The sequence below is a fragment of the Rhineura floridana genome, chromosome 6, assembly GCF_030035675.1.
Source record: "Rhineura floridana isolate rRhiFlo1 chromosome 6, rRhiFlo1.hap2, whole genome shotgun sequence".
Lineage (NCBI taxonomy): Eukaryota > Metazoa > Chordata > Lepidosauria > Squamata > Rhineuridae > Rhineura > Rhineura floridana.
In genome coordinates, this window is record NC_084485.1 from 43,275,125 (window position 1) to 43,292,989 (window position 17,865).

A 17,865-nucleotide genomic window follows, 5' to 3' on the forward strand; every position below is an offset into this window, starting at 1 on the left:
AGATACTTTTGTGGGCAATCTACCATCAGCATATAACACCTTGCTTATGGGATTTGCAGTGGCTGCCAGTCTACTACTGGGCCATGTTCAAGGTGCTGGTACTAACATGTAAGGCCAAATACAGCTGAGGACCAGGTTACTTGAGAGATTGCCTTATTCCTTAAATACCCAGTGAGTCACTGCAGTTTGCAGGAGAGCATCTGATATCAAAAGATATCAGAATCCAGCTCCATAGTAACTCAGAACAGGGTTTTTTGTGTGGTTGCCCCTGTTCTGTGGAATAGCATTCCTGTTGAGATACGATGGGTGCCTCTTAACTGGACTTCCTAGAAACAACTGAAGAAAATTTTTGTTCTGACAAGCTTTCCCAGCTTGACGAATAGGTCTCTGCCTTGGGCGTCTACTTGGTATTGGTTTTAAATTTATCTGCTATAATTTTCTATGTTGTTTTTCACTTTTCTAGCTGTTTTTGTTGTATTTTGTGCATTGCTTTGAGACGTGTGGAAGGTGATTTATAAATATCATAATCATTGTTGTCATAGATATAAATGAATCAATTAACTGAGCAATCCTATGGCTGGGTGTCTAACTCTGAACTCCTTCTCTGGTTCCAAGTTCCTCCTGTGGAATGCCACTAGTAGGTCCTCAGCATTCAAACACCCCCAGCTTGGTTGGGGTGGAGGGAAAGAGTGGGACAGTTTGGTAGGAGAAAACACTTCCATGTTATCCTGTTTACTCTTGTTGGAGTAAATGGAAGGGAAATTACTTTCACCGGTTTCTGTCATAGCACAGATCCCCACTGTGTTCACGGGTGTTTTTGTCCAATGAGAGGAGTTAAGAATCAACATACACATGCTCCTCCCCCATGTTCTCCATAGCATGAATAGAATTTCACTTTAAATAAATCTAGAGACAGCCTTCCCCAAGGATTAAATAACAGTTGCTGCATCTATATTCTATCTTGGAATATTGTGAATGTCTTGGAACTCCCAAGAGACTTATACTTCGAGCCTGGAAGGACAAATAGACACACCATCTATTATGTAATAGTCTGAGAACGTTACTGTCCTTGCTGCATTTGAACATATTTATTTTAAACACCAATTTTGTTTGGATATCTATCAGGACTTTTGGATGGCATGTAGCAACATATGCTTAAACTGAGATGGATTTATTGATGATTATTTGTATTATTAATGTGAGCAGATTTTTTGTCTTGTTTTTTCTTTTTCTTTCTTTCTTTCTTTATTTTATTTATTTACTTCCTGCATTTGATAAATAAATATTCTAAAATTCATAAATTTCCTTAGAATTTCTCTCAGTATTTTGAAGTTCCAGAAACTGATATGTGAGAGTTTCAACATTACATCATTTATTACTTAAACTAAGGCCCACTGCATTTCCCCCCTGAATTTTGATGGATAAAGTTAGGGTACATTTAGATAGTCTGGATGATCAGGAATGAGATCTATATTTCTCTGCTCCCTCTCACTCACCTTCTGTCTTTGCATATACAGCTTTCTGGTTTGAACAAACCATAGTTTGCCATCACTTCTTTGCACTCCTTGTTTGGAGGGTTTGTTCAAACCATGCTATGGATCTAATCGCAAACTATGTCTTAATCAAACCCATAAGTTATCTATTAAGCAGAGCATGTGAAGGGAAAAGGAACTGTGTGAGCACCAGACTCATTCCTGATCCACAGAATGATGATTTAGAGGATTAGAAATACAATGCCTGCTGCTGTAGAGGAACATCCCAGACCTAATTCCTCCATATGTGCAATTGGCCATTCCCACAAGAATCGAAAGTAAACTGTGCAACCAGGGCAGTTAAAAATATATCGGGAATGGAAGAGTATAGAGTTCAAGGGCTTTGTAATGGTTTGCAAAAAAGAACTGTGTTTTCAGAATGAAGGAGGTTCAGAAGTAAAGGCATTTGAGAAGCACTCTATTGTGGTAGGTGGCAATTCCTGTTTCTTGTACAATATTATTAGAGCGACAGCTTTATGGAATTTTATTGGCCTCCAGATCTGCAGAGGTCCATGTGGGCAGCAGGGACCTAGGAACTAAACCTTACACATTCATCCACATTTTGTAACATTCACTGCAATTTCCTTGCTGGGTCTTTGCAATTTTCTGCAAATAAACTATCAACTTCTCCTTAAACCATTCAAGCCCTTGCCATTCAATTCTGCCTTGGGAGACTGTACAGAAATAAAGTAATATTCCTTTAATTGCTTAAAACCCTTGTGTCATGCAACCTACATTTTAAAATGGATATGAATGTGCAAAGAGAGGCTGGGAAGCTGTTAAGCAAACAATGTTATTGGCTCCCACTGTGTCCAGGCAGTCTACTCAATATTATCCATTTATGTAAACAGCAAAATATGGCAGCCAGTGCGTCTGGTGCCTGACCTACACGCCCCTCCCTTCTTACCAATTTTTATTTTGAGTGTACAGGTTTCCCTGAGCAATTATTTTCATTCCATGTTGTGAAATAGCTCTTTTGATAACAGACAAATATTTACGATATGGAATGTCTTCATTTCCTCAAAGTCATTTCACTTGTCTGACCTCTTGTCATATAAGCCTGCATCCTGCCCTGCAGGGAGGTAGGAAACAAGAGCTATTAAACTGTTATATCACCAGATGTTAGAAACATTTTGCTGAAGAGCGTGTCTAAAACCTGTTCTGAGCTAGACAGCAGGGTAAATGAATGGCATAGAGACGTTGTGTCCACCATCTCTCTCATGGTTCAGCCCTCATTCAGTAGGACTTCCCATATTATACAGGATTTTTTTTTAAAAAAAAGTGTTATTTTAAAACTGTTTTTTAAAAACCATGTTACATGTTGCCTTGATCAAAGAGAAAGGCAGAATAACAATATCTGAAATAAATAATATTAGAATTTTCAGTCACGGAATATCTTCTGTCTAAACCAGAATGTTGATCTTCTTTAACATTTCCCTTCATGTGAATTTCACGGAGTGTGTGTGTTTATATGCACTTTGCAGGACGAAGAGGCAACTATGCTGAGTCATCTTTAGGATTCTGGCACACTTAGGGTTGCATCTCCATAATAAAGAACTGAATTTGAATCTCTGGTTTTCGGGCAGTGGTCACACCCTACCAGCACAATAGCACCTTAGGCACAGTCAAGCATAGATGTACACTACACTACAGACAACCATATATTTTTCCCCACCAGGACAAATGGCAGTTTAGGGGAGCTGATTTAAATTTGGAAAACACAGAAGTACAGTATTTAAAAATACCTTCTCTGTGGTTACAGTCCCAATCCAAGCCAGGGACCTGCACAGTTGCCTTTGAAGTTGAAAAAGAAGCAGTAGCAGTTGTTGGGAGTTCTAATTATGGATTGCTTGTATCTTACCATGTTTGGCCCTGTGACCCTCAGCAAATGTGTTGGTCATGTACTTTTTCATCTTAAACTCTTGAGCCAGCAGAAACCTAGATGGAGCAGGTTTTCTATCCCATGTATATTTAATTTTATTTCCAAGGTTTATGCCCCACATTTCAATCAACTATTCTCAGGGCAGCTTACAAGCAATAGGTAGTAATGCAAACCCTCCCAAACTCACATAATCGCACACACACACCCGGCAGCCATTAGTCCTCTGGCTGATGGATGGGGCAATAGCAAGTTCCCTTTGGATTTTTCAGCCCCAGGGCAATTGGCCTATAGAGCCCAGGGTTCTTTCTTTTGGGTGGGGTGGAAGCAAACTCCCTGCAGTTATTTCTTCTCTGGCTGGTATGTAGGGATGGCTTTCAGCTATCCAGTGGCTCCAAGAGTGCTTTACTCTTGCTCTCCAGTTTCAGGTATATTTATCAACTGCCAATTTACAGTATCATCTAGGGGTCCCTCCAAACCCGTAATAGAGACCCACATTATGCTGGGCCTTATGGAAGGAGAAGGAACAGTAAGAGCAAGAGGAAGTAGCATTCAACAGTAACTCAGTGGGAGAACAAGGATAATCATGCTGGCCCCCTGAATCCCAGTCTAGAGCATGCTCCACGGGCTAATACTCCCTTATGTGTGATATTTTTGGGGTGGTGGTAGTGGTAGATCATTGCCATATGTTGTTGCAGATATTGAAAAATGGAAATGGACTGCCTTCAAGTTGATCCTGACTTATGGCTACCCTATGAATAGTATGGTAAGCGGTATTCAGAGGGGGTTTACCATTGCCTCCCTCTGAGGCTAGTCCTCCCCTGCTGGCTAGGGCCTGCTCAGCTTGCCACAGCTGTACAAGCCAGCCCCTTCCTTGTCTGCAACTGCCAGCTGGGGGACAACTGGGCTCCTTGGGACTATGCAGCTTGCCCACGGCTGCACAGGTGGCAGGCCACGTAACCCCTGAGCCACTCACTATGGGGGTGATCTTTAGCTGGCCCTTGACACCCAGGAGACACGAGCGGGGATTTGAACTCACAGACTCTGGACTCCCAGCCAGGCTCTCCTCCCCACTATGCTATACCAGCTCTCATTGCAGATACTAGCAATCAATAATTTGGGGATGAGGAGCTATATTGATATAATATTAAAAAGATCAGTAACAGCAGGTCAGCAAAAGATTGGGAACTTCTAATTTCCAAGGAAAGGACATCCCTTAACCTCTTCATCTGCTAGATGGAATTCTTATTTGTGTATACAGGTGAGATATTAAAAAGAAGTTACAATCAAAGAAGTGACTATACAATTAGTACAGTACATACTTTTTCCTGTTCCAGGCATGTCGCCTTTATTCAGTATACTGATGGCAAAGCTTATTTATGGTTGTCATTACTGCCTGGGGAAGAACTACACTGTGTTCTGTTATGCCTTGCACATCACCCGCAAGCTGTTTGAATCTTTGCAGCAGGTAATACCATTTGAAATGGGGGGGGCAGGGAAGAGTTCCTTGTCAAGTCTCAGTGAGAACTGCAGCTCAGGCAGTTTAGAAGGCCGTGCCCTGAGTGAGAACCTCACCAAGGCGATCACAGTTTTTTACTTAGCTGTTGCAGAGGATGCAAAAATCTTTCTTCAAGATAGTGTTGTTTGTTTCCCAGCACTCAAACGACAGCAGGAGCAGCAAGAGCAGCAGCAGCAGCAACACTAAAAAATGTTGCAGGGGAGAATGTAATTTTTCTTCTCAGCTAGCACATCAGTTGCTATAATGGCCATTTCCAGACAGCCAGCATTTTGCAGATGGGATTCAATCATATATTGGCAAATTCAGGTTGCATAGGTAAAGTGACTTTGGTACTCTTGCAAAATAAATAGCTTTTTAAAAAAGAGCCAGACTTTTTGCAGTAAGGGGAGCAATGGAGAAACACCCTGCATAGTGTGGGATAACAGTTGCTTGATGCAATGTTTCATAACCTTCCCGCAAGCTAATCAGAATGAATGATCAATAAATAGGCGATGCTTCATCACCTTCCCACAAACTTTATGCAAATAAATCAGATTAATGCTCAATAAACACATCATCTTGAAGTGACCAGTGTATAGAATGTGATGTGCAAATATCATGCACACTTATTGGATAATGTCTGGCAGGCACAATGAATTAACTGGACACTGTCCCTTTAAATACAGCCCAGCTTCCAGACACACAAACACACACACACACCTTTTTCCCTTGAGTTAAAAGAAACCCTGCTGTAGATTTCTCTTAGGAACCCTGCTAGGGAGCTATATATACCTTGTAAATAAATCAGTAAATTTACCAAAACCTCGGTAGAATCAGAACACGCACGTATATATCAGAAGTGATTTGCGTGTATCTTCCTCATCTCTTGTTCCTTGTCATTTAATAATTTAGAAGAAATCTGAAGAAGGTGAGCATTCTCCTGCTGCTATAGGAATATAGGAACCTGCCTCATACTGAGTCAGACATTACCACATCTAGCTCATGTGCCTGCTCCACGAGCTAGAGGGAGCCCCAGCTGAGGAAGCATCAAGGCGAGTTAAGCAGCAGAGCGAGTTCGGCAGCAGGGCGAGGAGGCCAGGGCCCCCCACTCTGCCCGTCTGTTCCCTGACCTCAACTAAACCGCAGTCTCCAACCCATTGACGTAATAAACCTTAAAAAAAGCTATGCAGGTAAGAAGCCAGCAGGGGTGTGGGGGCTTTCCAGTGTTTTGCACCGCCTGCAGCATGTACGACTATCTGCCTGTTGGACAGAAGTCGTGGGTGTGCTCTCGGTGCAATGAGCTCCTGGCTCTCCGGGAACGACTTCATTTCCTTGAGGCCAAGGTGGCGGACCTGGAAAAGCTGAGAGAGGCAGAGAGGTGTGTGGAGGAGGCCTTCAGGGACGTTATAGCTGTGTCCCACTCCAACGATGATAGCTCTTCTGCTATCATGGAGAACGATGGTCTCAGGGAAGGAGAGCATCCAGCTGAGGAAGAGGGAAACGATCCCTTAGAAGGGACCCATTCCTTGGGGGATGAGCAGCTATCCTCTCGTGCCGAGGATATATCTCCAGGGGGTGGAGGGATCCTTGTAGTGGGTGATTTGATCATTAGGAACATAGACAGTGGGGTGTGCGATAGGCGTGTAGACCGCAAGGTGATTTGCCTGCCTGGTGCGAAGGTTGCAGATATCGCCCGTCGTTTAGATAGTTTGGTAGACAGTGCTGGGAAGGAGTCAGTGGTCGTGGTGCACGTTGGCACCAACGACATGGGGAAACGCAGCCGTGAGGTCCTGGAAGCCAAATTTAGGTTGCTAGGTAGGATGCTGAAAGCCAGGACCTCCAAGGTGGCTTTCTCTGAAATGCTACCGGTTCCACACGCAGGACCAGCCAGACAGGCACAGCTTTGCAGTCTCAATGCGTGGATGAGACGATGGTGTCGGGTGGAAGGGTTTGGATTTGTTAGGCACTGGGGAACATTTTGGGACAAGCCGGGCCTGTACAAAAGGGACGGGCTCCACTTGAACCAGAATGGAACCAGACTGCTGGCACTTAAAATTAAAAAGGTGGCAGAGCAGCTTTTAAACTGACTGAGGGGGGAAACCCGACAGGAGCTGAGAAAGGTCCGGTTCGGAATAAACCTCCCCCCTGGGATAAAGACCAAAGAAATGATGAAATTTTAAAAGGGGTAGGCCTAGAAGTAGGCATTGTGAGATCAGGGGCACAGGATATAAATTCAGAAGAGCAAAATTACCACAGCCCAAACCACAAGCGCCAAAGACACTTGAAGAGAGACACTGCTTACAAGTGCCTGTACGCTAATGCTAGGAGCCTGCGAACCAAGATGGAAGAACTGGAGTGGTTGGTCTTAGAGGAGAGCATTGATATAGTGAGCATAACGGAGACCTGGTGGAATGGAGAAAACCAGTGGGATACGGTTATCCCTGGATATAAACTATATCGGAAGGACAGGGAAGGACATATTGGTGGCGGAGTCGCTCTATACGTGAAAGAAGGCATTGAATCCAGCAACCTCGAAACCCCAAAAGAGGCGGACTCCTCCACAGAATCATTGTGGGTGGTGATACCATGCCCCAGGAGGGATTTAATTCTGGGAACAATCTCTTGCTTTCCCCTGATCAAAATGCTCAGGGAGACCTTGAGATGAGATATGAAATTGAGGAAGCATCCAAACTAGGAAATGTGGTAGTAATGGGTGACTTCAACTACCCAGACATAGACTGGCCACATATGTGTTCCAGTCATGACAAAGAAGCAAAATTTCTAGATATTCTAAATGACTATTCCCTAGACCACTTGATCATGGAACCGACCAGAGGGACGGCAACCCTGGACTTAATCCTCAGTGGGGACCGGGACCTGGTGCGAGATGTAAGTGTTGTTGAACCAATTGGGAGCAGTGACCATAGTACTATTAAATTAAACATACATGTAAATGGCCAATCGCCTAGAAAATCCAACACGGTCACATTTGACTTCAAAAGAGGAAACTTCACAAAAATGAGGGGATTGGTAAAAAGAAAGCTGAAAAGCAAAGTCCAGAGGGTCACATCACTCAAAAATGCTTGGAAGTTGTTTAAAAACACTATATTAGAAGCTCAACTGGAGTGCATACCGCAGATCAGAAAAGGTACCGCCAGGGCCAAGAAGATGCCAGCATGGTTAACGAGCAAAGTCAAGGAAGCTCTTAGAGGCAAAAAGTCTTCCTTCAGAAAATGGAAGTCTTGTCCGAATGAAGAAAATAAAAAAGAACACAAACTCTGGCAAAAGAAATGCAAGAAGACAATAAGGGATGCTAAAAAAGAATTTGAGGAGCACATTGCTAAGAAGATAAAAACCAACAACAAAAAATTCTATAAATACATTCAAAGCAGGAGACCATCTAGGGAGGCGATTGGACCCTTGGATGATAAGGGAGTCAAAGGTGTCCTAAAGAACGATAAGGAGATTGCAGAGAAGCTAAATGAATTCTTTGCATCTGTCTTCACAGTGGAAGATATAGGGCAGATCCCTGAACCTCAACTAACATTTGCAGGAAGGGATGCTGAGGAACTGAGACAAATAGTGGTAACGAGAGAGGAAGTTCTAGGCTTAATGGACAATATAAAAACTGACAAATCACCGGGCCCGGATGGCATCCACCCGAGAGTTCTCAAAGAACTCAAAGGTGAAATTGCTGATCTGCTAACTAAAATATGTAACTTGTCCCTCAGGTCCTCCTCCGTGCCTGAGGACTGGAAAGTGGCAAATGTAACGCCAATCTTCAAAAAGGGATCCAGAGGGGATCCCGGAAATTACAGGCCAGTTAGCTTAACTTCTGTCCCTGGAAAACTGGTAGAAAGTATTATTAAAGCTAGATTAACTAAGCACATAGAAGAACAAGCCTTGCTGAAGCAGAGCCAGCATGGCTTCTGCAAGGGAAAGTCCTGTCTCAGTAACCTATTAGAATTCTTTGAAAGTGTCAACAAGCATATAGATAGAGGTGATCCAGTGGACATAGTGTACTTAGACTTTCAAAAAGCGTTTGACAAGGTACCTCACCAAAGACTTCTGAGGAAGCTTAGCAGTCATGGAATAAGAGGAGAGGTCCTCTTGTGGATAAGGAATTGGTTAAGAAGCAGAAAGCAGAGAGTAGGAATAAACGGACAGTTCTCCCAATGGAGGGTTGTAGAAAGTGGAGTCCCTCAAGGATCGGTATTGGGACCTGTACTTTTCAACTTGTTCATTAATGACCTAGAATTAGGAGTGAGCAGTGAAATGTCCGAGTTTGCTGACGACACTAAATTGTTCAGGGTTGTTAAAACAAAAAGGGATTGCGAAGAGCTCCAAAAAGACCTCTCCAAACTGAGTGAATGGGCAGAAAAATGGCAAATGCAATTCAATATAAACAAGTGTAAAATTATGCATATTGGAGCAAAAAATCTGAATTTCACATATACGCTCATGGGGTCTGAACTGGCGGTGACCGACCAGGAGAGAGACCTCGGGGTTGTAGTGGACAGCACAATGAAAATATCGACCCAGTGTGCGGCAGCTGTGAAAAAGGCAAATTCCATGCTAGGGATAATTAGGAAAGGTATTGAAAATAAAACAGCCGATATCATAATGCTGTTGTATAAATCAATGGTGCGGCCGCATTTGGAATACTGTGTACAGTTCTGGTCGCCTCATCTCAAAAAGGATATTCTAGAGTTGGAAAAGGTTCAGAAGAGGGCAACCAGAATGATCAAGGGGATGGAGCGACTCCCTTACGAGGAAAGGTTGCAGCATTTGGGGCTTTTTAGTTTAGAGAAAAGGCGGGTCAGAGGAGACATGATAGGAGTGTATAAAATTATGCATGGCATTGAGAAAGTGGATAGAGAAAAGTTTTTCTCCCTCTCTCATAATACTAGAACTCATGGACATTCAAAGAAGCTGAATGTTGGAAGATTCAGGACAGACAAAAGGAAGTACTTCTTTACTCAGCGCATAGTTAAACTATGGAATTTGCTCCCACAAGATGCAGTAATGGCCACCAGCTTGGATGGCTTTAAAAGAAGATTAGACAAATTCATGGAGGACAGGGCTATCAATGGCTACTAGCCGTGATGGCTGTGCTCTGCCAGCCTAGTCAGAGGCAGCATGCTTCTGAAAAGCAGTTGCCGGAAGCCTCAGGAGGGGAGAGTGTTCTTGCACTCGGGTCCTGCTTGCGGGCTTCCCCCAGGCACCTGGTTGGCCACTGTGAGAACAGGATGCTGGACTAGATGGGCCACTGGCCTGATCCAGCAGGCTGTTCTTATGTTCGTATGTTCATTAGTGTTTACATTGATTGGCAGTGGCTCTCCAGGATTTCAGATCCAGGTCTCTGAGATCCTTACCTGGAGATGCCAGGGTTTGAACCTGGTACCTTCTGCATGCATAGGACATGCTCTACAACAAAACTACATGCAATTTTTTGGGGAGAGGGGGGAATTAAAATGTTAACATCAAAACAACCCTATTTTCTCCCAAGCAATGTCTTAACCATTCCTTTCTTTCTTTGAATCCTGGGTGCTTCATCACATGTTGAGTGGCATTTACCAGCCAAATTTGGGGCTGCAGGCCTCTGGTTATGCTTCATGTGAGCACAGACAAATGTAATTTGAATCAAATTGATTATATAATTTGTAGCAGAAGATGGAGAAGTTCCATACTTTCTGCAAAAACAAGACCAGGAGCAGAGTGCGGTACAGATCTTGAACTGGTCATATCGAAAATCAGAGTAGAGCTAAAGAAGAAGAACAAAGCAATCATAATGCCAAAATACAATTTAAATAACATCCCAGAAGAATATAAAGATCAAATAAGGAACAGAGTTGAGGCTTCAAACTTAGTTGACAGAGAACCAGAAGAACTATGGAGTGAAATCAGAGAAATTATCAGGGAAGAATGCAAAAAGACAATACTTCTTGTTAAAAAGAGAGAAAGACCTGAATGGGTGACTGAAGAAACTCTTAAAATGGTTAAAGAGAGAAGGAAAGCAAAAGCAAGAGGAGATAAAAACAAGGTCAGAACCTTAAATGCAACAATACAGTGACTAGTACGTAGGGACAAAGAGAATGATTACAATAGTTATTGTATAGAAATAGAAGAGGACAACAAAAAGGGAAGAACAAGAGCCCTATTCCAAAAGATTAGAGAAATGAAAGGGACATTTAAACCAAGAGTAGGGATGTTGAATAATCAACAGAGGAACACACTGACTGATCAAGATGAAATAAAAGGAAGATGGAAGCAATACACTGAAGAACTCTATAAAAGAGATGCCAGGATGACAGATTCATTCACCGAGGAACCGTATGATGAAGAACCAGAAATTTTAGAATGTGAGGTGAAAGCTGCTCTTAAACTACTTGGAAGAAACAAATCACAAGGAACAGATGGCATACCAATAGAGTTGCTACAAGCTACTGAGACTGAATCTGTCCAAATTTTGATGAAAAGAAATATGGAAAACTAAACAATGACCCACAGACTGGAAGCGTTCCATATACATCCCAATTCCAAAGAAAGGGGATCCCAGGGAATGCAGTAATTATCGAACTATTGCCTTAATATCCCATGCAAGTAAAGTAATGCTCAAGTTTCTACAACAAAGGCTCTTACCATATATGGAGCGAGAAATGCCAGACGTCCAAGCTGGATTTAGAAAGGGAAGAGGTACCAGAGATCATATCGCAAACATATGTTGGATAATGGAACGGACCAAGGAATTTCAGAAGCAAATCACCCTGTGCTTTATAGATTACAGCAAAGTCTTTGACTGTGTAGATCATCAAAAACTATGGAATGCTTTAAAAGAAATGAGGGTACCACAGCATCTGATTGCCCTGATGTGCAACCTATACTCTGGACAAGAGGCTACTGTAAGTATAGAATATGGAGAAACTGATTGGTTCCCAATCGGAAAGGGTGTGAGACGGGGTGTATTTTATTGCCCTATTTGTTTAATCTATACGCAGAACATTTCATACAGAAAGCGGGACTGGACCAAGATGAAGGAGGTGTGAAAATTGGAGGGAGAAATATCAATAATTTAAGATATGCAGACGATACGATACTACTAGCAGAAGCCAGTAATGATTTGAAATGAATGCTGATGAAAGTTAAAGAGGAAAGCACAAAAGCAGGACTACAGCTGAACGCCAAAAAGACTAAAGTATTGACAACAGAAGATTTATGAAACTTTAAAGGTGACAACGAGGACATTGAACTTTTCAAGGATTATCAATACCTTGGCACAGTCATTAACCAAAATGGAGACAATAGTCAAGAAACCAGAAGAAGGCTAGGACTGGGGAGGGCAGCTGTGAGAGAACTAGAAAAGGTCCTCAAATGTAAAGATGTATCACTGAACACTAAAGTCAGGATCATTCAGACCATGGTATTCCCGATCTCTATGTATGGATGTGAAAGTCGGACAGTGAAAAAAGTGAATAAGAGAAAAATCAACACATTTGAAATGTGGTGTTGGAGGAGAGCTTTGCGGATACCATGGACTGCAAAAAAGACAAATAGTTGGATGTTAGAACAAATTGAACCAGAACTGTCACTAGAACCTAAAATGATGAAACTGAGGTTATCATACTTTGGACACATTGTCACTAGAAAAGACAATAATGCTGGGAAAAACAAGGGAGTAGAAAAAGAGGAAGGCCAAAGAAGAGATGGAATGATTCCGTATAGGAAGCCACAGACCTGAACTTACAAGATCTGAACGGGGTGGTCCATGACAGATGCTATTGGAGGTCGCTGATTCATAGGGTCGCCATAAGTTGTAATCGACTTGAAGGCACATAACAACAACAACGAGAAATGTAAGGTGTTCATGTAATAAAGGAATCTTTGCAAATACATTTACTCTGTGGGGCCCTCATGAGAGAGAAGCAGGCAAAGAAGTCCTCAGAGTTTATTCCAGTTGGATGGTCCTCCTCCCTCCACATAGCAATCTGTCATCAACTGCCCTGTGGGAAATAAGTGTGAAAAGGTCCCTAATTCAAGAGGTGTCCTGTCAAAAGAGGCTTGAATAGATGCAATATGTATAATTCTCAAAACCATGCTGTAGTTATTTAATTTTAAACAGCGTGGAGGCTGATTGAGACAATGAGATTTAAGAGGGTTCCAAAAGCTTTATTGACTTGAGCGATGGCAAATCCAAGATGCGTGAAATGAAATGCTGAAGTATTAAAGCAGAAACAGCATAAAATGAGATTACGCTCAGAGATAAAGCATAAGACGAAACTACACATTTAACATAAATGACAGTGTACACCGAGATCTATGAACATTACATACGATTACAACATTAATGTTGTGGAAAACCAAATAGAAGCAGAGACTCGGGATGTGAAATACTAGGTACTAGCACTTTACAGTACAAAATTAAGAATGTTATTATAGATGATGTCAGGTTAATTTGGACACAGGGGAATGAAATGGAGGAAACAAAATGGAAGAAAGTTTCATGCTGCTCGAATCATATACTAAGAAGAGATTCTGGGTTTGAGTTCATGCATTCATTCATTTTCTGTAGTAATTTATCTGCAACATGTGGGAGATCAGCCCCAATATTGGTAATCTGAACCCAAATGCCCTTTGATTCATTTAGTATTTAACATTGCAATTATGTCCATGAAGCAAGTCCCACTGAATTCAATAGGGCTTCCTATTGGTATGAGAAATTTGGTGCAGGATGGTCGCCTTAATCTACTCAGTTCTTAGGGTTTATCATTAATGGCAGTACTAAATGAATATGTTTTACTAGGGGCTGTGCCCCTGATCTCCCTGCTCACCAAACACCACCATTCCCATCATGGTAACCCCATACACCTTCCCCTTCCCACCCCATGCAGCTACTAAGCTCTCTTTTCACCTTCCCAACCCCATTTCTGAAGCCATTTCTCTCTTCTGTTCTGCAATCCCACTTTGAACTCGTTTTCATCTTCACCCATGTTCATGCCTCCTGCTTCCCCTTCTTTTCTGCAGCCCTCTCTTGCACACCAACTACGCGCATGGTCACCTCCTGCATCTTCCACCTCCCGCACATTGCAACTACCAAGCACCCTTTTCACCTTTTGCCCAATTATGAAGCTACCACTATTCTTCAGCTTCTTTTGTACCCCAATTTTAATCTTAAACCCCATTCTCATGCCTCCTATTCCCTTCTTTTTTTGCAAACCTGTTTTCACCTTCAGCCTTTTTTCTTCCCTTCCTCCTTTTCTCAGTTCCCCCTTGTGCACAAACCACCCTCATTCGCATGTCTCCTCCCCCTCCTATGCTGCAGCCCCTTTTGTGCACACACCCCATTTTAAAGAATGGGAGAAGTATAGGTGAAGCAGGGATGGAGGAACATGAGGTTAAAATGTTGGTTTTAAACAATGGCAAAGGCTTGAGTAAAGTGGGGATGGAGGGCAAGCGAGGGAAGAAGTGTTCGTTTGAAACAGCAGTAGAGGTTTGAATACAGCAAGGAAGTCGGAAAATTTATTTATTTATTTATCGTATACCGCTCCATAGCCGAAGCTCTCTGGGAGGTTTACAGTACCTAAAAACAAAAAAAAACACATACACAAATTTAAACACATCTTTTAAAAACAATTTAAAACAACAATTTAAACATTTAAAACAATTTTAAAAACACATGCGAAAATGCCTGGGAGAAAAGGAAAGTCTTGACTTGGCGCCAAAAAGATAACAGTGATAACAGAAAAGACTCTGTTGTACCTGTGTTAGCTTTTTGGTGTTAGCTTCTGTGTTGTACCCATTTCTGCTATTTCTCCTTTTAAAACCTTTTTTTAAAAAACAAAAAAATTGTTCCTTCCCAATCTATTCAGATGTCTCCTGTTGTTTTAAACTGCCCCTCTCCCCCTCTCACTGCCCCTCTCTGTTCTCACTTCTTCACCAGGGCAGGATATCAGCAGGGTTAGAATATGCACAGACATATTCACATAGGCTCCATCTCTGCTTTGCTTCTTCCTCTCCCCCTCCATGAGGCCTGCCCCCCCCAGTGCGATGACATTCTTATACTCCTATACAATACACAGAGAGCCAGTGTGGCGTACTGGTTAGAGTATTGGATTATGGCCTGGGAGACCAGGGTTCGAATCCCCACACAGCCATGAAGCTCACTGGGTGACCTTGGGCAGTGACTGCCGCTCAGCCTCAGAGGAAAGCAATGGTAAATCCCCTCTGAATACCCCTTACCATGAAAACTCTATTCACAGAGTCAACATAAGTCAGAATTGACTTGAAGGCAGTCCATTTCCATACAATACAGGAGAAACACTTCTGTCTTTTGAGATTTTAGCTCAATATCTGTTAGACAATGTAGGGGTGTCATGATACAACAGTATAAAAATACCTGCTTTCCCCCCCTGGGAATAGATTTCAGCACCTTGGACAGCTCCTTGAAAGTTCAGACTAAAGCTCAGAACAGATTTACTGCCCCACTGACAACAGAGCCACCAGTCTCCACTGTTTCATGATGTAACAATGGATAACTTATTAAGAGGTTATTATGCTGACTTGATCTCAGTTTTGGGAATATCAGCTATATAACTCCCTGCAACTAGGATTACCATCTGGGTGTGTTAAGAACAAGGAGCTAATATGAATATGGTTATATCATTTCCCCCTTTTTATACTCCAATTACATTTGTTAGTAACTCTGTGATTGCATTCTTTATTTAAAATTGTATGTGTGTGTTTGTGTGTTTCTGTGTGTGTGTGATATGTGTTTTTGAAAATAGAGCTGTGTGCAAATGATCTCTCAAACTTCTCCACCCTGTTTGTGGGCAGAGAAATTTGGGGAAAACATTTTATTGAATTTCTCCAGGGGGAGGAGAAATTCTCCAATACTTTCTGGGGCCGAGGGCTCATGCCTAGATACAGACATTGAAGTTCATTGAAGTTCTTCTGGGATACAGCGGAACAGAGATAATAAACAGATGAAAAAGTTAATAGGGTAAGCAAGATGAAAATTAATTTTACAGCCTATCTAAACATGCCAACTCTTGAAGCTGTGTTTAAAAAATAAGGAATGCCTCATTTTCATAAAGTGTGCAGACTTAATGTTCTGGCAATCAGAAGATTACTTGTGAAAGCATGTTTTTACTGGGTTTTAGAATATTTTTAACTGTATATTATAATATTTTAATCTGTATTTTAGAATGTTTTAAATTGTAATTGTGCTTTCAATTGTTTTTAACTGTTTTAATATGTTTATGTTTGCCACCCTGGATTCCTTGGGGAGGAAGGGAGGTTATAAACTCAATAAACAATAATAAAATAATAACAATACATTAATCTGAGGGGGGACTGATATGGGGAGAATCTACCTTAGGCTGGACTAGACTGAATGTCAGCTCAATAGCACATTTTTATTATATGGTCCCAGGCCTAGTTCCCTTTCAGACCTGTAACTGGGCAACTATGAAGAATAGAGGGTTTGGTTTGTCCATCCTTAAATGTTCACATATCCCTTTCCATTCCTGATGCCACTGAACAGTGTGGTCTGCCCATGCAGCAGATTTTAGCTGTGGGTGACTCATTTATCTGTGGAAGATGTTACATTTACAGAATATGATAAGCTTGGCTTTGAGTGGCATTTGCTGTTATTATTTTTCACAAGGGCTTCAGCAAAATGACCTTTTCCCCACCAGGTTCATTTTTTTGTATCTCTGCGCATGGAATGTGCATTGCCTTCCTTCCTCAGGGCTGGCACCAGGCATGACTGGGCCCTTGGGCACCAGCCTGCCCCAGCCTGCTGCACCATAGCCCAACCCCCACCCATGCATCCCACCTACCTCTCCCATCCCTGTGAATGATGTGCATGCATAGCTGCCATCAACCAAGATGGTGGTGGGGACGTCAGACCCTTAGGGAAGCCCCCCCCACCATCTTGGTTGATGGCAGGCATGTGCACGTAGTGAGCATGTCATTCAGAGGGACAGGAAAGGTAGATAGGGTGAGCTTGCAGGCTTATTAAAGCCCATGCTGAGGGGGTGCCTGAGAGCTGCCTCTGTGATCTGTGGCAGGGTAGGGAGCCAACGCTGCCACAGATCATGGAATGGGAGCACTATCCTCCCACCCTAAGGAGGGATCCTTTAGGGGCCCCTCTATGCTGCAGGGGCCCTTGCACAGGGCTCAACCTGGCAGCCCTATGGTGCTGGCCCTGGCTTTACTTCTAGCTTCCTATGCTGTTTGAGGACATGCCTTCTGGCCTCTTTGAGGTTTGAATCCAAGAAACACAGGCCTGGATGTTATAGCAGCTGTTTGCATGAAATGTCTCCGAATGGATCCAAATTAGACAAAGCATCATGGGAGGCAACAAATTTGGATAGAATGGCTCCCTGACTGTTCCCAGTGCTTAACTGCTAGATGTTTCTACATAGCGTCCATTTCTACATAAGCTTGAGAGCAAGCCAAGGAAGTGATGAATAATGGAACAGAGTGTTTTTAGCCCTCAGTACAGTTTCTCTCCCACTCAATCTCCTACATACATTAGAGAAACCACATGTTAGCTGATGGGCAAGTGGCAACAACACAAACGTCTGGGTAAATTGACAGAAAGTCATATAATTACTTAGGCATATTTGGTGCCAATACTGATGGGCACCTGATAGAGAGCTACAAGCTTTGCTAGTCAGAGGATTGATTGGTATAGTAGCTTAAAGGTAGGCGGATAAAGCACTGTAGATCTTTTCATGTCTCATCTACAGCTAAAGCAAATGTGGATTTCACCAAGACGGGAGTGAGTTTTTCCCTTTGTTGGCTCTAAAGCATGAATGATGGATCTTTGGAAGAGTGCACTCCAAGCGCAACCCTTCATTAATAAAGCTGCTGTGTTTTGTCTCTTGATCTTAGCCATTATAAATGGAGAGAGTACCACAGGCACAGAAAGAAATGAAGCTCCATGGAGCTGA